We start from the raw sequence: 22,293 nt of genomic DNA, 5'->3' as shown, positions 1-22,293 counted from the left end.
ATTAGCTTGCTTTCTCTCCATGGCTGCTTGCCTGACCTACTGTGGTCTCCGGCATTTTTTGTCGTCAGTCTGTTTACCTCCCTTTCTTCTATATCCTTTCATAGCCTAAGCTATCAAAAATAATTTCAGTTACACTAATTGTTATTGATCCAGCACCCACATTCTTTTATGAGAGAGTATTTGAGATCTTGACTGTTGTTTGTATTAAGATACAAGTGCTTCCTGATTTCAGTTCTGAATGGCTTGCCATTGAATCTCATATATTAATAGATAATACTTCTGATAAGAAATGTTTTCAGAGTGTTATAGTGGAAGCTTCTATGTTCTGTGCATCCTCTATCTAGCCACCAGACTCAGAGTACCTGTTGGGACCATCCAAAAATGACTGAATTTTTTCACTCATTCGGTCAGTAGATTGATAATAGGACTCTGGTTCTGTGCCACTGTCAGATCATTGCGACTCCAAAAGGTACCAAAGTAAATTCTGGATTCTAGGCAAATATACCTATGTGTTTAGATCTATTTAGATGCATTCATGTCGGCTAAAAATACTTGAAATAATGTATAATTAGGAGTGACAGACAACATCTGTGACATTAAATGAAAAACAAGAACAAAGAACTTTGGTTCATATTTCAGCTTCGACAGGCACTAAACAACTAAAAGCACTGTATAACCAATGAAGTAATTTTTTGAAGTATGTTTGTAATGTCGGAAACACAGCAACAAATATATGCGCAGAAGGCTTTCACACACAGAACTGTAAAAATGACCACTTACTTTGTGATATTGATTGAATGCTAAGTGTTGGCCAGAATGTAGATCCACTGAACTGAATACAGGTGGTTTGTGGGTAATAAAGTCTTAACCCTTTGGACAAACCTAATTTTATTTGTAATTTATTAGCAATAACTGAATTGTGCAATTAAAGTTCAGAAGTTCCCAATTTTAAGTGGAGTTTTAACAAATTCACCTTTGAAGAGCGTTTGGGCTTGATTAACCCAAGTCTCAACTGAGTTAACTCAGCCTTTTGTGTTAGGGATGTATAAATTATCCATCTTAGGGGAGGCGATGGCCTCATGGTATTGTCACTGGACTGTTCATCCAGAGAGACAAATCATGTTCTGGGGACCTGGATTCAAATCCCGCTGTGGCAGATGGTGGAATTTGAATTCAATAAATATCCAGAATTCACAATCTGATGATGACCATGAATCCGCTGTTGCTTGTTGGAAAAGCTCAACAGGTTCACTAATGCCTTTTCGGGAAGGAAACTGTCATCCTTACCTGGCCTGGTCTGCATGTGACTCCAGACCCACAGCAATGTGGTTGACTTTTAACTGCCCTTTGGGTAATCAGGGCTGGGCAATAAATGCTGGCTCGCCAGTGACGCCCTCATCCCGAGGTTGAATCAAGAAAAAAAATTACGATTGCCTTTTCTAACTTCTCAGCCTTCAGTAATTGATTCTTCCAGTGCTAGAGAAGAAGTGGTGATTGTGGCTTATTCTCTTCCCATGGTTTAACATGATGCAACTGATGGTAAAGTTAATAAGCTTTATGAAAACATAAGTAAATATATATAATTAAATAAAAATAGCAAAGTCATTAATTAGAACTCGGCTACAACATGTAAGAGCTCCTGTGTTCCAGTATGGTCTGGTGCAAGCATGTTTGCTGTAAGCACTTAATGTTTGAGTAGCTTGTGTTTATGAGCTGGAGGCTGATCTAGGGATGCTGGGACACATCAGAAGGATTCTTTGCACCAAGAGGCAGTCACAGCCCTTAAGTTTGTGTTTGTCTGATTTGGTCAGTCTTCAGGCGCAGGAGAGGTCGATGGTGGAGGTTCATTACGCTAATACTGGGGAAAGTAGGACTGTCCTGTGGTGAGTTATGGATTCAACTGGGCCTGTGTTCATGAGAGTTTAAAAAGATGAGGGGGGGATCTGATTGAAATATAGAAAGTTGGAACTGAGCCAGATGAACTCAATGCAGGGAAGCTATTTTCCCTGTTTGTGGTGCTAGGACCAGGGGTCACAGTCTCAGAATTTGGGGTAGATCAGTTAGGACTAGGATGAGGACAACATCTCGTCATTCAAGCAGAGTGAATCTGTGAAATTTTCAACCACAGAAGACCATGGGGGCCATCACTGAATGTATTCAAGAACAAGACAAGGTGGCTCGGTGGCTCACCACTGCTGCCTCACAGTGCCACTGACCTGTTTTGATTCCACTCTTGGGTAACTATCCGTGTGGAGTTTGTACATTCTCCCTGTGTCAGTGTGGGTTTCCACCAGGTGCTCCGGTTTCTTCCCACAGTCCAAAAATATGCAGGCCAAGTGGATAACGCATGGTAAATGCATAGTTATGGGGCAAGGATGGAGGGGCCAGTCTTGGACACGATGCACTTCGAAGGGTCAGTGTCGACTTAATCAGCTGAAAACATTTTGCATTGTAGGGATTCTTTGATTTTGTGATAGATTTTTAGATGTTAAAAGATTCAATAAGTATACAGGAAAGTGGGAATATGATATCGAGATGTAAGATCAGCCATGATCTTATTGAATGGTGGACTTGGCTTGAAGGGCTGATTGGCTTATTCCTGCTTCTAGTTTCCATGTTCTTCTGTGACTGAATGAGGCTGATAGCGGAACTAGAATGCATGAGCTTTAGGGTGGATGTGCAAATTGACTATCGCACTGTGGTAAAAAACACACTTTCAAAGGGGCTTGATAAACGCAGCGTAGTATAATCAGTGGGATTGACACTATTCTGTGTAGCAAAGAGTGAGAGTCTGTAACTTTGGAAGCCATTGCCACAGAAGACTGCGAAGGCTAAGTCAGTGAGTGTATTTAAGACAGAGATAAATAGGTTTGTGGACAAGTAAGTGCATCAAGGGTTATGGGGAGAAGGCAGGAGAATGGGGTTCAGAAGTATGTCAGCCGTGCTTGAATGACAGAGCAGACTCAGTGTGCAGAATGGCCTAATTCTGCTCATATATCTTCGGGTCTTATTTGCTCAGACGGGAAAAGACCTTGCGGTGGGAGGTGGAGAATCCAGACATTGTCGGCAGGACAAAAAAGGAGTTTGTGAATAGTTGTAATGAGGAATTTGGCACCATGAAGCAGAGCCTTCAATGTCATAATCTCTGGATGCATAATGTGTTGGGCAGAAAGGCTTATTTCCATGCAGTGTGCCACCAAGATTCTAACTCCAGACAAACATATCCATCTTCTTTGCGCTCAATCTGACTCCTACGAGCAGGGAGCTTTCCCCCCATTCCCGTTAAAACCAGTTTTGCTCGGTTCCCTGGATGCCACATTTGGTCAAGTGTGGCCTTGATGTCAAGAACAATGACTGTCGCCCTCACTCCCTCACCTCGTTTGTCCATTTTTGAACCAGGGCATCAATGAGGCCAGGAGCTGGGTGGCCCTGGTAGAAACCCAACTGAGTGTTAGTGAGTAGGTGATGCCTTTATTTTCACCTACTGTAGTCCCAATCATGCAACTCTGTCAATTGCTGCCCCTGCCAAGCGCTGGAAGCCTCCCCAGAGTTATCCAGACAGCAGAAAATTTGTTTCAGGAAGACGAGGACCTGCCCTGTCAAATTTCATGTGGATGTGCTGTTGCACATGCACAGAGCGTGATTAAAGGGAGTCAGCATGGCTTTGTGACGGGCGGGTCATGCCTTACAAATCTGATTGGGTTCTTTGAGGAGGTCATGAGACCGGTTGACGAGGGGCGAGCAGTGGATGTGGTGTACATGGACATCAGCAAAGCATTTGATAAGGTTCCCCACGGCAGGCACTTTGATGAAGTCAGGAGGTATGGAAATCAGGGTGACTTGGCTGTCTGGATTCAGAATTGGTTGGCTGACAGGAGGCAGAGAGTGGTTGCAGATGGTAAATATTCTGCCTGGAGGTCAGTGCTGAGTGGTGACCCGCTGGGCTCTGTTCTTGGGCCTCTGCTCTTTGTAGTTTTTAGAAATGACTTGGATGTGGAGGTTGAGGGGTGGGTTAGTATGTTTGCTGCTGACACAAAGGTTGGAGGTGCCGTTGATAGTATTGAGGGCTATTGCAGGCTTCAGCGAGACATTGACAGTATGCAGAGGTGGGCTGAGAAATGGCAGATGGAGTTCAACCTGGATAAATGCGAGGTGATGCATTTTGGAAGGTCGAATTTAGATGCTGAATCTAGGATTAAAGGCAGATGCTCGGCAGTGTATAGGAATAGCGGAATCTTGGTGTTCAAGTGCATAGCTCCCTCAAAGTTGCCACACAAGTGGATAAGGTTGTTAAGAAAGCATATGGTGTTTTGGCTTTCATTGACAGGGGGATCGAGTTTTAGAGCCGCGAGGTTATGCTGCAACTGTACAAAACCCTGGTGAGACCACACTGGAATATTGTGTCCAGTTCCGGTTGCCCTATTATAGGAAAGATGTGGAGGCTTTGGAGAGAGTGCAAAGGAGGTTTACCAGGTTGAGAAGGTTGACTGAGCTTGGACTTTGCTCTCTGGAGAGAAGGAGGAAGAGAGGTGACCTGCTCAAGGTGTACAAGGTAATGAGAGGAATGGATAGAGTCGATAGCCAGAGACTTTTCCCCAGGGCAGGATTGACTGCCACGAGGCATAGTTTTAAGGTGTTAGGAGGAAGGTATAGTGGAGATGTCAGAGGGAGGTTCTTCACCCAGAGAGTTGTGAGTGCATGGAATACTTTGCCAGTGGTAGTGGTGGAAACAGAGCCATTAGTGACATTTAAGCAACTGCTGGACATGCACATGGACAGCAGTGAATTGAGGGGAATGTAAATTAGGTTAGGTTATTTTTGGAGTGGGATTATTCCACGGCACAACATGGTGGGCCGAAGGGCCTGTACTGTGCTATACTTTTCTATGTTCTATGTTGTGTGTAAGAGTCAGAAGCCCAGTTGTTATTGGCTTGGCTCTTGAGCTCAGTAGCTATCCCTTAATTTTTTGATGGCCCGAAGTGGCTGGCAAAGCAGACTTGCAACTTGAAAGCATTATGACATTGGCCAGGATGTGAATCATTGACCTACATGGTTTTTTGCAGATGTCTATTACTGCATCCATGTCTGTGAATGATTTGCGTAGCAGCCATGAAGTTTTCACAGAGTCCTTCAGAACTTAGATGTGGACCTTGGCAACTTTAAAGAAGTCTAAAAAATATCAACACACATCCATTTTGGCAATAACAGGTATGAACATCGATAGAGAGTGGATAGCCAGAGACTTTTTCCGAGGGTGAAGGTAGCTCTTATGAGGAGGCATAGTTTAAAAGTAAGTGGAGATAGATCTCGGGTAGACGTGAGAAGTAGGTTCTTTACTCAGAGTGGCAGAAGCGTGGAATGCATTGCCAGAGAGGGGAGTGGAGTCAGCTTCATTAGGAGCATTTAAGCAGCTATTAGACAGGCATATGGATGATAGTATAAGGTAAGGGTGGAGGTCAGCTAGACGTTAGGTTGAGGGTAAAAGCTCAGCACAACACTGTGGGCTGAAGGGCCAGTCCTGTGCTGTACTGTTGTATGTTTGTATGCTCTATGAATCCATCAGTAATTAATCTGCAAGTAGCTGACAGTGTCTTTAAATAACTCTGGCAGAGGGGTTATTCATGTTCCTGGTGATCATACTTTCAGCAATGTGTCATTGAGGGACTTTAAGCATTGAGCTCTGATATCACAGTATTGGCAATATCTTGCCTCCTCGACATCATTTCATCAGATATTTGCTGCATGCAACATAGAATTGTCAGAATAGCATCCATGGCAACTTGCATTTGATGTGTGCTCATGAGTCAAATATACAATTTCAGATCTCAAAACCCTTTGTGGCCCTGAAAAACCAGGCGGCGAGATTGCAGACTTTACACCAAGCATGATTATCTGAATCTTTTCTCTCCTACTATAAAGCTGACAGTGAGACTTCCGTGAGTTCCACTGTATTCACCAGATGCTGTTTGCCAGTTATGACATGAATTTCATGTAGCTTTTGACCACCTACATGAGGAATGGGTAACAAATGCTGGTCCTGTCAGTGATGTTCCCATCCTTGAAAATATGTGGAAATAAATTGAACCTAGTAGTTATCATTTCCTTTTACTGTGCCTTGTATTCTTCAGCAGATATTTATCCCCCTGTATTCATTGCAGAGTAGTTGAGAATGTGTTCCAATTGAAATGGTTTGTACTAAAGGTTAGGAAAAATGTATCTAAAGATTTTTTTGAATGCAGGTGATTTAAACACCGTGCGTTTTTCTGCATATCGGCCAGCAATGAAGATCCGCCGACTCCAGAAAGCGCTCTGTTGTGAGTACATTCACACATTGCAGAATTTGTAATCTCGTGCTGTGTTTTGTTGTGAGCATCCTTGCTTGCCTGTTGTCAGATGTCATTGATTACAATTAGCTTGGTTTTGCAGTTGTTGAGACATCAGTTCGGCATGACCTTACAACCTTCCACTCAAAGGACGTTTGTCTATAAAGTTGCTGAAAATGCAATCTGATAAGGGCAGCCAGGCATCTTAGACTAGAGTGAATGAGGAAAGCAACAGGATGTCTTCTTAATGATTGGGAAACAACCACATGAAGGACCGAGGAGGACAGTGAATTAAAAGAGGAATGGTTTGTTTCAAATCAGGTACAGCAAAAGAAATTAAGAGAACGTAAGGAAGGTTGAAATTGAAAAGGCAAGTAATGGTTTATGTTCATTGGAAACCATCAACAACAAAAGTACAATGAAGAAAGTATTTGAGAAAATACAGAAGATTTCTTCAAATGAAAGGGAGACACTGTCTTCATGATGCCAATAGCACGGAGTGCAACTTTGGCGTTTAACCACATCATCCCTTGGCCTGAAGTCACTGTACTATTTACCCATTTTATAACAGAAAAATACTTCAATGATGAGTGTCATGGAGAATTTCAGCCCAGAATAAAACCATATTCTGAGCAATTGCCACAACAGCTTCTATGACATGACTTTATAAAACATCCCAAGGCATGTCATAGGAGCTTTATAGAGTAAAATTTGATACTGAGTACTGAAAGAGATCCGAAGGTAGATGATTAAAACCTCATCAAAGAGGTAGATTTTAAGGACTGTTTTGAAGGAGGAAAGAATGATGCAGAGGTTCAGCAAGGTAATTCTATAAAGCTTAGGCTCCAAGAAGTTGAATGTCAGGCTGTCGATGATGGAACAGCACAAATTGTGTTGAGAGGCTGGAATGAAAGGCGTAAATGTGCCTAGAGGGGCTATGAGTTCGACATTGTCAGGGGATGTGCATGGGTGTTGCCAGGTCAGGGAGGGATATGAAAGCCAGGACAGCAATGTGAAAACCAAGGCACTGCTTAACTGTGAGCCATTGTAGATCAGAGTGCGCAGAGAAAGTTGGGTGAATGGAACTTGGTGCGTGTTAAGACAGAGTCAATGGACTTTGAAATGATGCCATGTTAAAGAAAAGGAGAACTTGGGAGGCCAACTTGATATTCATAAGAATGGTCATGTTCAGAGTTAATCAATGCGGTCGGGTTTCAAAACTAACGGACTTACCTGGGGCCAAATGTTGTGGATGTGAAAATAAGTAGACTTTGTGACATCAAGCCTATGTGGCCGGAATTTAAACTCTGGGTCAAAATAACAAAGGGTACAACGAAAACCAGTAGCTAGCAAGCAGACGTCCTTTCAAGGACCAAAGATAATGGCTTCGTTCTGTACCAGATTTAATAGATGGAAACTGTCCGGTTATGTAGAGACAGTGGAAGAAATGCATGAGGGGGTGGTGAGATAGACCTGGGCATTGCCACCATGTATGTGGAAAGTGCAGTGCATTCACATGATATTGCTCTGGGGCAGTGTTCAGATGAGAAAAGGAGTGGGATTTTACTGATTTGGCCAGACCTCGGTGATTCACACCCACGGCCATGCTATCAAAGATTTGTGGAAGCCAGCAAAACTGAACTTGACTGTTTGCAGTAAATGTACAGCATTTCAGATGTCACTTGATCCTGCAGATTGACTCCCTAGAATCTGCTTGTCAAATGATTTATATGGCTAAAAGGTTCAAGTATGAGTTTGCGCTGTGGAACTCATCTCGCACCGAAACTGGCCAGTTGTTATATCAAGATTTGGAGAAAGTATTAGTTTTTTGAAGAATGTTCTGATACAGAGAGAGAGACTAATAGTTTCTTGAGAAATCGTGGGGCATTGGCCAGGAAGTTAAACAAACAGTGGGGGGGAAAAAAAACTTGACCTGAATCCTATGTTAAGTATATAATGGATTAGTTCGACAGTGAGGATATCAAAAGATAATCTCATTTTTAAGATGAGACGCTCGGGACAATTTGGGTAGGATGCACTTCTTGAAGCGACCAGAAAGGTACAGAATTATCCATTGGATGTGAAAAATTTGAAATGAAGACAAAACTTTTTGAGGCTGGGGTGGGGAAGAAATGAAGGTCCGATTTTGCTCCTTCAACCTCTCCCATGACAAAATGCACTTGTATAAGAATGGTGACTATAAGATTGGTGACGGCACTTAAATGAAGAAAAATCAACATGGACATTTGTTCTGCTGTATATATAACATTAACATTCAATCTCTTGGCAAGGATAATGTGACAGGGCGTTTGAAAAGCCAAGTTATTGTAATTTGAATTAAGAGATCAGGCTGTAGAACCTGAGATCAATCTCAGAATAAAATGTAACAACAGCGATAGATGAGGAACCTCTTCACTCACAGAGAGGTGAACTTTGTAATTCTGTACTCGAGAAAATGTGGCGCCTCAGCCAAGAAGTATGCTCAGAACGGGGATTGACATGCTGGGGTAGTCAGTGAAGCACTATTAATGTCACAGGATTAGTAATCCGGAGGCCTGGGACAATGCTGTAGAGTATAGGCTGAAGTTCCACTGTAACAGCTGATGGAATTTGAATTCAGTTCAATATAATTTTGGGGGTAGGTAGGAATGTGGAGCCGACATTGCAGTCAAGTCAGCCACGACCTTATTGAATGGTGAAGCAGGCTTGAGGGGGCCAGTTATCCAACACATGCTCAAATTGATATAATCATAAACAAAGCTGGTCTCAGTGACGGTTACACCATCACTGTTAAACTATTCACCGTTATAAAAACTTCACTCATTCACTTATGTTCTTTAAGAAAGGAGCTCTGCCATTCTTATTTGATCTCACCTCCATATGACTCCAGATCCACAATAATGTGGTTGACACTTAACTGCACTCTGAAATAGTCAAACAATTTGGAGGAACTATGGATGGGCAGCAAATCCTGTCCTTGCTATTCCTGCTCCTTGTTGCTATGACTGTACATGCTTTAACATATTAACCAATTTCCTCTTTGAATCCGTTTGAGGAGCAGTGTATATTTTGTATTGCTTGGTGATTCTCTAAGTATCTGATGGGTTTTGCATAGTTCCTTCTACCTTCTAAATGTGAGCCCCTTCCAGTGTTTAACCTTTTAAGGTAGGCAATCGTTCTCAAACCTTTTTGATTGAATGCCTACATATTAATAGCAATCACTAACCTATCTATTATTAATTGCACATTCATAATACAAAGGGCTACGTGTAAAGAAGTGTTCTAATCATCTTTTTAAAAAGCTCCTTCCTGACGCTTATCATGGAGATGAGATTAGATTCCCTACAGTGTGGAAACAGGCGCTTCAGCCTAAGAAGTCCACACCGGCCCTTGCAGCATCCCACCCAGACCCATCCCCCTATCACCGACACACCACCCTGAACACCATGGGAAATTTAGCATGCCCAATCCACCAAGTCAGCGCATCTTTGGACCGTGGGAGGAAACCGGAGCACCCGGAGGAAACCCACGCAGACACGGGGAGAATGTGCAAACTCCACACAGACAGTTACTTGAGGCTGGAATCGAACCCGGGTACTAGGTGCTGTGAGGCTGCAGTGCTAACCCGCTGAGCCACTGTGCTGCCCCGATGTGTGTATTTGCTTCCAACTGTGATATCTGTTAGTCCCTGGACTGGTGTTTGATACGGGCACTCATAATGTATATCCACTTTATCCAAATGCTCTTCTATTGTTAGCCTGATAAATCAAGAAAAGGGCTGGATCCTTTTGTATATTTTTCACATCACATATTCATGATTTACATGTAGTTGAGAGTTTCAAACTGCAATAATTAAACATGCATGATAGATAAAAGCATTCCAGAATTGTTTCGACTTGATGATAAATAGTGAATATCTTTTCTTGACTGCAGCTTTCCAGCCTATCAGTGCAGAAAGGCAGTGCTTAGCAAGGTTGGATGAGGAATATTACTGTTCCAATTAGTTACATTTAATTTATCACCATTGAAGCTCGCGTTAGTTAGTATGCTTTTTTCCAATATATTTAATCTGTAGTTATGACAGATGATTTGGTTTGTAGATCTCCAATTACCTCTCTACTGTAGAACCCAGTTTTGAAACAATTGATATAAGGCACTTATTGTACTGTCACTGATGCTGTCATTATACTACCAGAGTATGGCTGTAATGCTGAATTACTTTTGCCTGCCTTCATGAAGCAGTGCAATCTTTCCTAGATAAGGATGAGGGGAAGGTGCACATAAAAGACTGATTTATAAAATTGAGATTCATGGAATATATAGGTCACTATCAAATTTGGTTAAAAAAGATGGCTGAAGGACAGAAGCAGCAAGTTATGATAAATAGATGAGAAGATCGCTATTAGCAGTTTCCCAAGTATTAGGACACTGATTTTTGGAGATAGATACATGATTTGAATTTGGGAATAGGGCCTACAGAAGGCCCTTCAGCCAATCAAGTCTATGCAAACCTAACTGCACTAATCCCACTTTGCAGCACTTGGAGAAGAACCTTTAATTTCATGTGCTCATCCCAGTACTTTTCTACAAGTTGTGAGCTCTCTTGTCTCAACGACCCTTCTGGGTAGTGCATTCCAGATTACCACCACCCTCTGGGTAAAAATATTTTTCCTCAAATCCCCTCTACATCTCCTGCCCTTCACCTCATAATTGTGTCTCCGTGTTATTGACCCTTCAACTAAGGATACAGCTGCTTGCTAACCTTGCCCCTCCTAATCTTCTGCACCTCAGTCACGTCCCTCCTCAGCCTTCTCTGCTCTAAAGATGACAAACTGAGCTTATCCAGCCAGTCTTCATAGCTGAAGTGCTCCGCCCCAGGCAATATCCGAGTGAATAATCTCTGCACCCTCTCCAATTCAATCACATCCTTCCAACAGCATGGTGATGAGAACTGCATACAGTATTCCAACTTTGGCCTAACCAAAGTTCTATACAATTCCAACTTAACCTTCCAGCTGAAACCATCTGTGCCATGACTGATAAAGGCAAGTTCTCAGCACGCATTCTTAATCATCGTGTTAACCTGTCCTGCCACCTTCAAGGATAATGGGAACTGCAGATGCTGGAGAATCCAAGATAATAAAATGTGAGGCTGGATGAACACAGCAGGCCAAGCAGCATCTCAGGAGCACAAAAGCTGATGTTTCGGGCCTAGACCCTTCATCAGAGAGGGGGATGGGGTGAGGGTTCTGGAATAAATAGGGAGAGAGGGGGAGGCGGACCGAAGATGGAGAGAAAAGAAGATAGGTGGAGAGAGTATAGGTGGGCAGGTAGTGAGGGGATAGGTCAGTCCAGGGAAGACGGACAGGCAAAGGAGGTGGGATGAGGTTAGTAGGTAGATGGGGGTGCGGCTTGGGGTGGGAGGAAGGGATGGGTGAGAGGAAGAACAGGTGAGGGAGGCAGAGACAGGTTGGACTGGTTTTGGGATGCAGTGGGTGGGGGGGGAAGAGCTGGGCTGGTTGTGTGGTGCAGTGGGGGGAGGGGACGAACTGGGCTGGTTTAGGGATGCGGTGGCGGAAGGGGTGATTTTGAAACTGGTGAAGTCCACATTGATACCATTAGGCAGCAGGGTTCCCAGGTTCCCTCCTGCAGTGCCACAATGAATCGCAACAGACAACTGCACCTCCCAGTCGCAAACCACTTCCACTCCCCCTCCCATTCTTTTGATGACATGTCCATCATGGGCCTCCTGCAGTGCCACAATGATGCCACCCGTAGGTTGCAGGAACAGCAACTCATATTCCGCCTGGACTCTTTAATTTTACATCCTCAAAGACATTTAACAGGGATAGCGTGGATTATAGAGTGAGTTGAGTAGATTGTTTCATTATTAATTCTTTACTAAATTTGATTTATATTACATTTTTAGACCACATCAGGTGAAGATGTGTGTGATTTCACCAAGGTGCTGAAAAATAACTTCAGATCAAAGAAATACTTTGCCAAACATCCTTGCTTGGGTTATTTACCACTACAAACAGTCCTAGAAGGTGAGAACCTTGAGATGTAAGTTTATTGATGTGAGATTTACTAATGTATCAATGCCCATTTGGGGGTTGACAAATATTGCCGCATTATTCATTCTGCAGCTTAGCAGGAGAGTGAGGTTGTCCATTTGCGCATATATCAGAAGTACACAATACAAAAACAAGGGGGGCTTAACTGATATCATTGGTCCTCTCGCCTTGAAAGCAGTGTAGTTACTCAGAGTGCATCTGCTGTGGACTTGTTGATACTGTCACTAACGTGCAACCTTCCTTGATATCTTTCTCTGTCCTCCAGTTCTGTCTTTAAAAACTACAATCAATTACCCTCTCCTCAAAAGAAAAGAACCTTTGGCTGAACAGAGAACAAAGAACAGTACAGGCCTTCAGCCCGCAATGTTGTGCCGACCTATTATCCCACTCAGATCAAACTACCCTGCATACCCTTCATTTTACTATCCTTCATGTGCCTATCCAAGAGTCGCTTAAGAGTCTCTAAATGTATCTGACTCCACTCCCACTGCCAGCATTGCATTCCACACACTCTCTGTGTAAAGAACCTACCTCTGACATCTCCCCTATTCCTTCCTCCAGTCACCTTAAAATTTCTCCCCCTCGTAATAGTCATTTCTGCTCTGGGAAAAAATCTCTGACTATCCACTCCAGCTATGCCTCTCATCATCTTGCATACCTCTACCAAGTCACCTATCATTCTTCTTTGCTCCAATGAAAAAAGTCCTCGCCCCCTCAACCCTACCTCATAAGACGTGCCGTCCATTCCATGCAGCATCCTGCTAAATCTCCTCTACACCCCCTGTAAAGCTTCCACATCCTCCCTATAATGAAGCGACCAAAACTGAAGGCAATATTCCAAGCGCTGCTCCATCCCCACGAACTAATGCTCTATTCCAAATCCCTTTCCTCTTGATGCTTCAAATTCCTTGCTGTCTTTCGTGTAATTTCATATTTGAATTCACCTGAACAAATTTCACCTGCAGCCCTGACCCACTAACAGCGATTTGCCCCCTGTGTCCTGACCCGCTCACAGTGATTTGCCCCCTCTGTCCTGACCCGCTTACAGCGACTTGCCCCCTCTGTCCTGACCCGCTCACAGCGACTTGCCTCTGCAGCCATGACCCGCTCCCAGCAACATGCCCTTGCAGTCCTGACCCGCTCCCAGCGACATGCCCCTGCAGTCCTGACCTGCTCACAGCGACTTGCCCCTCCAGCCCTGACCCGCTCACAGCAGCATGACTCTGCAGTCCTGACCTGCTCCCAAGTCACCGACTTCGATGTTGTGGCCATTTCAGAGACATGGATGGAGCAGGGTCAGGAATGGATGTTGCAGGTTCCAGGGTTTAGATCTTTCATTAAGGTAAGGGAAGGTGGTAAAAGAGGGGGAGGTGTGGCTTTGTTGGTGAAAGACAGATCAGAGTAAACCGGTTGATGTCGTGTATATGGATTTCAGCAAGGCGTTTGATAAGGTTCCCCACAGTAGGCTATTTTACAAAATGCAGAGGAATGGGATTGTGGGAGATATAGCAGTTTGGATCGGAAATTGGCTTGCTGAAAGAAGACAGAGGGTTGCAGTTGGTGAGAAATGTTCATCCTGGAGACCAGTTACTAGTGGTGTACCGCAAGGGGCGGTGTAGGGTCCACCGCTGTTTGTCATTTTTTTAAATGACCTGGATGAGGGCACAGAAGGATGGGTTAGTAAATTTGCAGACGACACGAAGGTCGGTGGAGTTGTGGATAGTGACGAAGGATGCTGTAGGTTGCAGAGAGACATAGATAAGCTGCAGAGCTGGGCTGAGAGGTGGCAAATGGTGTTTGATGCAGACAAGTGTGAGGTGATGCACTTTGGTAGGAGTAACCGAAAGGCAAAGTTCTGGGCTAATGGTAAGATTCTTTGTATTGCAGATGAGCAGAGAGATTTTGGTGTCCATGTACACAGATCCTTGAAAGTTGCCACCCAGGTTGACAGGGCTGTTAAGAAGGAATACAGTGTTTTACCTTTTATTGACAGAGGGATCGAGTTCCGGAACCAAGAGCTTATGGTGAAGCTGTACAAAACTCTGGTGCGGCCGCACTTGGAGTATTTTGTACAGTTCTGGTCGCTGCATTATAAGAAGGATGTGGAAGCTTTGGAAAGGGTGCAGAGGAGATTTACTAGGATGTTGCCTGGTATGGAGGAAAGGCTGAGGGACCTGAGGATGTTTTTGTGAGAGAGAAGAAGGTTGAGAGGTGACAATTGAAACATATAAAATAATCAGAGGGTTAGATAGGGTGGATATGAGAGCGTTTTTCCTAGGATGGTGACGGTGAGCACGAGGGGGCACAGCTTTAAATTGAGGGGCGAAAGATATAGGACAGACATCAGAGGTAGTTTCTTTACTCAGAGAGTAGTAAGGGAATGGAATGCTTTGCATGCAACGGTAATAGATTTGCCAACTTCAGGTACATTTAAGTCATCATTGGATAAGCATATGGACGTACATGGAATAGTGTAGGTTAGATGGGTTTCAGATCGGTATGACAGGTCGTCACAACATCGAGGGCCAAAGGACCTGTGCTGTGCTGTAATGATCTATGTTCTATGACCGTATAACGGTGGCTGAAAGAACTTTTGAGGAGGACTCGTCTTTTGAGGTGGTATGGACTGAGGTTGCCGAGGAAGGGTTATCGACTGAGTCAGTATGGGTGGAAGTTAGGAACAGCAAGGGAGCAGCCACCTCACTGGGGGTGTTCTACAGACCCCCAAATCACAGTAGGGAGATCGAAGAACTCACTGGCTGGCCTATTGTTGAAAAGTGCAAACGTAGCAGGGTTGTTGTTATGAGTGACTTCAACTTTCCCGATGTAGATTGGAACCTCCTTCGTGCAGATGGTTTGGATGGAGCCGTTTTTGTCAGGTGTGTTCAGGAGGGTTTCCTTACTCAGTATGTGGACAGGCCAACGATGGGGGAGGCCATTTTGGATTTGGTGCTCGGCAATGAGCCAGGACAGGTGTCAGATCTCGTGGTGGGAGAACACTTTGGCGACAGTGACCACAACAGCCTGACATTTACCATAGCCATGGAAAGGGAAAGGAGCAGTTACCAGGGGAAGATATTTAACGGGGGAAAAGGAAACTATGACGCTATCAGACAGGAGTTGGGAAGTAGAGATTGGGAGCAATTGTTCCACAGAAAGGGCACAGCAGACATGTGGAGGCGGTTTAAGGAGCAGTTGTTGCGAGTGATGTATAAATTTGTTCCTCTGAGACAGGTAAGAAGGGGTAAGATTAAAGAACCTTGGATGACGGGTACAGAGGTGCTTCTTGTCAAAAAGCAAAAGGCAGCGTTCGTAAGGTGGAGGAAGCAAGGGTCCAGCACAGCTTTAGAGGATTACAGGCTTGCTCGGAAGGAGCTCAAAAGTGGACTGAGGAGGGCCAGGAGGGGGCAGGAAAAAGTCTTGGCAGGAAGGATTAGGGCGAACCCGAAGGCATTTTACTCATACGTGAGGAATAAGAGAATGATCAGGGAGAAGGTAGGGCTGATCAGGGATAGCATAGGGAACTTGTGCGTGGAGTCTGAGCAGATAGTGGAAGCCCAAAATGAGTTTTTTGCTTCGGTTTTCACTAAGGAAAGGGACGTTGTTGTGAATGAGAACTTTGAGGAGCAGGAAAACAGGCTTGAACAGATCAAGATTGAGGAAGTTGATGTGCTGGAATTTTGGCAAACATTAAGATTGATAAGTCCCCAGGGCCAGATCAGATTTATCCTAAGTTGCTCCGGAAAGCGAGAAAGGAGGTTGCTAAGCCGCTGGCGAAGATCTTTGCTTGCTCGTTCTCCATGGGAGTCGTATCGGAAGATTGGAAGGAGGCAAATGTTGTTCCTTTTTGCAAGAAAGGGAATAGGGAAATCCTTGCAAATTACAGACCAGTCAGTCGTCAGTCTTAGGTCTGCGGTCAACAAGATTTTGGAGAGAATTCTGAGGGATAGGATTGATGACTATTTGGAAAAGCATAGCATGATGAAAGGGAGTCAGCATGGCTTTGTGAGGGGCAGGTCATGCCTTACAAATCTTATTGCGTTCTTTGAGGAAGTCACGAGACAGGTTGACGAGGGTCGAGCAGTGGATGTGGTGTACATGGACTTGAGCGAGGCATTTGATCAGGTTCCCCATGGCAGGCTCATTCATAAAGCCAGGAGGTATGGGATACAGGGTGATTTAGCTGTCTGGATTCAGAATTGGTTGGCTGACAGGAGGCAGAGAGTGGCTGTAGATAGTAAGTATTCTGCCTGGAGGTCAGTGCTGAGTGGTGTCCCGCAAGGCTCTGTTCTTGGGCCTCTGCTGATTGTAGTTTTTATGAATGACTTGGACGAGGAGGTTGAGGGGTGGGTGACTATGTTTACTGATGACACAAAGGTTGGAGGTGCCGTTGATAGTATTGAGGGCGATTGCAGGCTTCAGCGAGACATTGACAGTATGCAGAGCTGGGCTGAGAAATGGCAGATGGAGTTCACCCTGTATAAATGCAAAGTGATGCATTTTGGAAGGTTGAACTTAAATGCTGAATATAGGATTAAAGGCAGGATTTTCGGCACTGTGGAGAAACAGCGGGATCTTGGTGTTCAAGTGCATAGCTCCCTCAAAGTTGCCACACAAGTGGATAAGGTTGTTAAGAAGGCATATGGTGTTTTGGCTTTCGTTAACAGGGGGATCGAGTTTAAGAGCCGTGAGGTTATGCTGCAGCTGTACAAAACCCTGGTGAGACCACACTTGGATTATTGTGTCCAGTTCTGGTCGTCCTGTTATAGGAAAGATGTGGAGGCTTTGGAGAGGATGCAAAGGAGGCTTTCCAGGAGCTGCCTGGACTGGAGGGCTTGTCTTACGAGGAGAGGTTGACTGAGCTTGGACTTTTCTCTCTGGAGAGAAGGAGGAAGAGAGGTGACCTGATCACAAGATAATGAGAGGCATGGATAGAGTCGATAGGCAGAGACTTTTCCCCAGGGCAGGTTTGCCTGCCTCGAGGGGTCATAGTTTTAAGGTGGTCGGAGGAAGGTATAGAGGAGACGTCAGAGGGAGGTTCTTCACCCAGAGAGTTGTGAGCGCATGGAATAGTTTACCAGTGGTAGTCGTGGAAGCGGAGTCGGTAGTGACATTTAAGCAACTCCTGGACATGCACATGGACAGCAGTGAATTGAGGGGAATGTAGGTTAGGTTATTTTATTTTTGGATTAGGAATATTCCATGGCACAACATCGTGGGCTGAAGGGCCTGCACTATGCTGTGCTTTTCTATGTTCTATGTAGTTATAATCAGAGGCAGTGTAGTTAGGGGAATGAACACTGTTCGTTGTGACTAGGATCGAGAGTCTCGAAAGTAGTGTTGCCTGCCTGGTGCCCAGGTTCAGGATATTCCATCTCGGCAACAAAGGAACTTGAAGTGGGAGGAGTAGAAATCCAGCTATCGTGGTACACACATGTACCATTGATATGGAAGAAAGAGGAAAGAGGTTCTGCTGAGGGATTATGAGCACCGAGGTGCTGAATGAGAAAGCAGAACCTGAAAGGTTATAATCTCTGGATTCTTATCTGAGCAATTTGGCACGGTGTGAACAAAATTAAAGATGTAAATGCATTGTTCAAATGGTGGCATTGCAGAAATGTGTTTGAATTCATGGGACATGGGCATCGCTTTGGGGAAGGAGGGAGTTGTTCCGGTGGTACAGACTCGATCAGAATCATTTTGGGACAAGTGTCCTGGCAAAAGACATAGATAATAAAATGTGAGGCTGGATGAACACAGCAGGCCAAGCAGCATCTCAGGAGCACAAAAGCTGACGTTTCGGGCCTAGACCCTTCATCAGAGAGGGGGATGGGGACAGGGAACTGGAATAAATAGGGAGAGAGGGGGAGGAGGACCGAAGATGGAGAGTAAAGAAGATAGGTGGAGAGAGTGTAGGTGGGGAGGGAGGGAGGGGATAGGTCAGTCCAGGGAAGACGGACAGGTCAAGGAGGTGGGATGAGGTTAGTAGGTAGCTGGGGGTGCGGCTTGGGGTGGGAGGAAGGGATGGGTGAGAGGAAGAACCGGTTAGGGAGGCAGAGACAGGTTGGACTGGTTTTGGGATGCAGTGGGTGGGGAGGGGAAGAGCTGGGCTGGTTGTGTGGTGCAGTGGGGGGAGGGGACGAACTGGGCTGGTTTAGGGATGCCGTGGGGGAAGGGAAGATTTTGAAACTGGTGAAGTCCACATTGATACCATATGGCTGCAGGGTTCCCAGGCGGAATATGAGTTGCTGTTCCTGCAACCTTCGGGTGGCATCATTGTGGCACTGCAGGAGGCCCATGATGGACATGTCATCAAGAGAATGGGAGGGGGAGTGGAAATGGTTTGCGACTGGGAGGTGCAGTTGTTTGTTGCGAACTGAGCGGAGGTGTTCTGCAAAGCGGTCCCCAAGCCTCCGCTTGGTTTCCCCAATGTAGAGGAAGCCGCACCGGGTACAGTGGATGCAGTATACCACATTGGCAGATGTGCAGGTGAACCTCTGCTTAATGTGGAATGTCATCTTGGGGCCTGGGATGGGGGTGAGGGAGGAGGTGTGGGGACAAGTGCAGCATTTTCTGCGGTTGCAGGGGAAGGTGCCGGGTGTGGTGGGGTTGGAGTGCAGTGTGGAGCGAACAAGGGAGTCACGGAGAGAGTGGTCTCTCCGGAAAGCTGACAGGGGAGGGGATGGAAAAATGTCTTGGGTGGTGGGGTCGGATTGTAAATGGCGGAAGTGTCGGAGGATAATGCGTTGTATCCGGAGGTTGGTAGGGTGGTGTGTGAGAACGAGGGGGATCCTCTTGGGGCGGTTGTGGCGGGGGCGGGGTGTGAGGGATGTGTTGCGGGAAATATGGGAGACGCGGTCAAGGGCGTTCTCGATCACTGTGGGGGGAAAGTTGCGGTCCTTAAAGAACTTGGACATCTGAGATGTGCGGGAGTGGAATGTCTTATCGTGGGAGCAGATGAGGCGGAGGAATTGGGAATAGGGGATGGAATTTTTGCAGGAGGGTGGGTGGGAGGTGGTGTATTCTAGGTAGAAAAGACATAGCTAGGTCTGGGGGTAGGGCATTCAAGTAAAAAGTGTGGAGTGGGTGAGTTCAGTTGCATGGAAAATTATGGAAAAAGTTAGAAGCTGCTAAGTGCTCAGCAAAGTTTCCAGAGCAAGTCATAGGACAAAAAGTATGGAAATGGTCAGGAGTCTCCTTTCAGGTGCAGCAAACAAGAAGAGTGGCCACCCTGGAAATGCCAGACTGAAGGTCTTGTATTTAATTGCAGGGAGTGTATGAAACAAAGTGAATGAGTTTGTGGTGCAGATTGAAATTGACAGATACATTGTTCTGGGTGTCACAGAGAGGTGGTTGTTAGGGGATACGTTTTGGCAACTAAATATCCAATGATACATGCCCTCGAGAAAGAACAGGCGAATGGACAGAGATGTCAGGGTTGGCTTGTCAGTAAGAAATGAGGTCGCGCTGAAGGAACCACAGCTCTTGAGCTTGTTTATTAACGACTTGGAGGAAAGAGGTGAATGTGCTGTGGCTAAATTAGTAGATGATTCAAAAATATTAGAAAGACAAGGCATGACACAGAAACAGAGATTTACCAGGATGTTACTTGGATTGGAATGTATGAGGTATAAGGAGGGTTTGGTGGAAATGTTGCCTCATAATAAATGCAATGAGACCAACCATGATTTCACCGAATGGTGGAGGAAATTCAATGTGCCAAATGACATTTTTAGTGAGTCTTATTGTTTGACAATGCATTGGTAAAGGTGTTTTTTTTTTCTGTCTTGGATGAGATGTAAAAATGAAATGTGCACCCTTCCTTTTCATCTGGAAATAAACAATTGTTCTGAACGATTTCCATTGACTGGTAGCAATCTGACAAGCATGATGATGTAAAGAGATTCTTCGCTTCTTTTTAATTGTAAAGTTATTCTTTGGAATTAATTAAGCATATATTATTTGCATCTCAGGAATTATATTCATCACTGCATCTCCAAAAGTGCTCTTGTATGATAACAACATTTGAAAGAACACTCTTCAATGGTGGTGATTTTCAGTTGCCATAACACACATGAAATTACATTGTTGGCCAATCTGTCCATGATTATTTCATTATCTTACGTTTCAAACAGACAAGGAAATATTGGTGATGCAATGAAGAATTTGATGATAAAATATAATTGCTGTTATAGTTTCCTCTTGCAAGAAATATTCGCAACAAATTGACTGGTCAAGGAAATGGGACACTGACTGAGTACTTTGAACGTTGAAGTGATTTCTAAAATGAAAATTATGACCTTGATGATTTCTCTTGCATGCAGATTTGAAGAGAATATTTTAAAATATCCTCTAGGTTAGTGGTTCAGGCATAAAAGTGCAATATGTATATTTATGTATATACATGTAAGTGCGTCATCTGAAAAGATAATGAGTATAAATCACTTGTGACAAGGTGAGAATGAGCTATTCGGATAGTCAGAACTGCCAATGTTAGTGTCTGAGATAACACATTGTAGAGCTGGAGGAACACAACAGGGCAGGCAGCATCAGAGGCTCAAGAAAGTTGAGCTTTTGGGTTAGGACCCTTCCTCCAAAATGGAGGGTGGAAGGGAGCTCAGAAACAAATAGCGTGGAGAGGGAGGAGGTGCTGGGGAGGTCGGTGGGATGGTGATAAGTGAGTACGATCCAGATTGAAACAGATTTCCCCCAGCAGGTATTGAATACAAATTCCAAATCACTGTCAAAATCTTGGTGACTGTGAACATTCATGTTTTTTGTCTGTGTGTTTCAGTAATTGCATGACAGTTTGAATGGTTCGTTGAGCGTGAGGAACCTATGGACTCTCATACACCAAGATGGAATTTAGTTCGAAGAGTGACTCCTCTTCAAAGTACTTACTTGCTTTTAAAATATTGACCATTTCTGCTGTCTAGTTGAACAAATTTAGCTTAATACTGCTTCAATAGGAATGAGTGTTTAATAGGAACATATTTGTGAAACTTACAGTTCCTCAAGTTTTAGCATAAACTGGTGGAGACTTTCCGTGCTTGCAAAAAGGCTCACCTCTCCAATAATACCCAAGGAAAATTGGAATTTAAAAGTACACCCCCCCCCACCCTCCTCCTCCTTCCCCCCCCCACCCTCCTCCTCCTTTCCCCCCCCACCCTCCTCTCCTTTCCCCCCCCACCCTCCTCCTCCTTTCCCCCCCACCCCCTGCTCCTTTCCCCCCCACCCCCTGCTCCTTTCCCCCCCCACCCCCTGCTCCTTTCCCCCCCCACCCCCTGCTCCTTTCCCCCCCCACCCCCTGCTCCTTTCCCCCCCCCCACCCCCTGCTCCTTTCCCCCCCCCACCCCCTGCTCCCTTTCCCCCCCCCACCCCCTGCTCCTTTCCCCCCCCACCCCCTGCTCCTTTCCCCCCCACCCCCTGCTCCTTCCCCCCCCCCCACCCCCTGCTCCTTCCCCCCCCCCACCCCCCTGCTCCTTCCCCCCCCCCCACCCCCTGCTCCTTCCCCCCCCCACCCCCTGCTCTTCTCCCCCCCACCCCCTGCTCTTCTCCCCCCCCCCCTGCTCTTCTCCCCCCCCACCCCCTGCTCTTCCCCCCCCCACCCCCTGCTCTTCCCCCCCCCACCCCCTCCTCCTTTCCCCCCCACCCCCTCCTCCTTCCCCCCCACCCCCTCCTCCTTCCCCCCCCCCACCCCCTCCTCCTTTCCCCCCCACCCCCTCCTCCTTCCCCCCCACCCCCTCCTCCCCCCCCACCCCCCTCCTCCCCCCCACCCCTCCTCCCCCCCACCCCCGTCCTCCTTTTCCCCCCCCCACCCCCGTCCTCCTTTTCCCCCCCCCACCCCCCGTCCTCCTTTCCCCCCCCACCCCCTCCTCCTTTCCCCCCCCACC

The 22,293-nt window shown here is 45.6% G+C and overlaps 1 long non-coding RNA gene across 5 annotated transcripts in view; it reads left to right on the top strand.

The window, feature by feature from the left end:
- Window positions 1-21,260, top strand: part of LOC132209073 (uncharacterized) — a 38,458-nt gene extending 17,198 nt beyond the window's left edge. For 2 of the 5 annotated variants that reach the window (XR_009445177.1, XR_009445173.1), the window contains 3 exons: window positions 6,240-6,314; window positions 12,253-12,373; window positions 21,195-21,260. This is a non-coding gene — a long non-coding RNA (uncharacterized LOC132209073). Of the gene's footprint in view, window positions 1-344; window positions 364-6,239; window positions 6,315-12,252; window positions 12,374-21,194 lie in introns of those variants that run through there. The other 3 variants (XR_009445176.1, XR_009445174.1, XR_009445175.1) reach the window with 3 other exon arrangements.
- The last annotated feature ends 1,033 nt before the right edge of the window (window positions 21,261-22,293 follow it).

This window comes from Stegostoma tigrinum, unplaced genomic scaffold, assembly GCF_030684315.1.
Source record: "Stegostoma tigrinum isolate sSteTig4 unplaced genomic scaffold, sSteTig4.hap1 scaffold_644, whole genome shotgun sequence".
NCBI classification, from domain to species: Eukaryota; Metazoa; Chordata; class Chondrichthyes; order Orectolobiformes; family Stegostomatidae; genus Stegostoma; species Stegostoma tigrinum.
The sequence above is the reverse complement of the archived record's forward strand: the minus strand, read 5'-3'. Positions and strand labels throughout refer to the sequence as shown.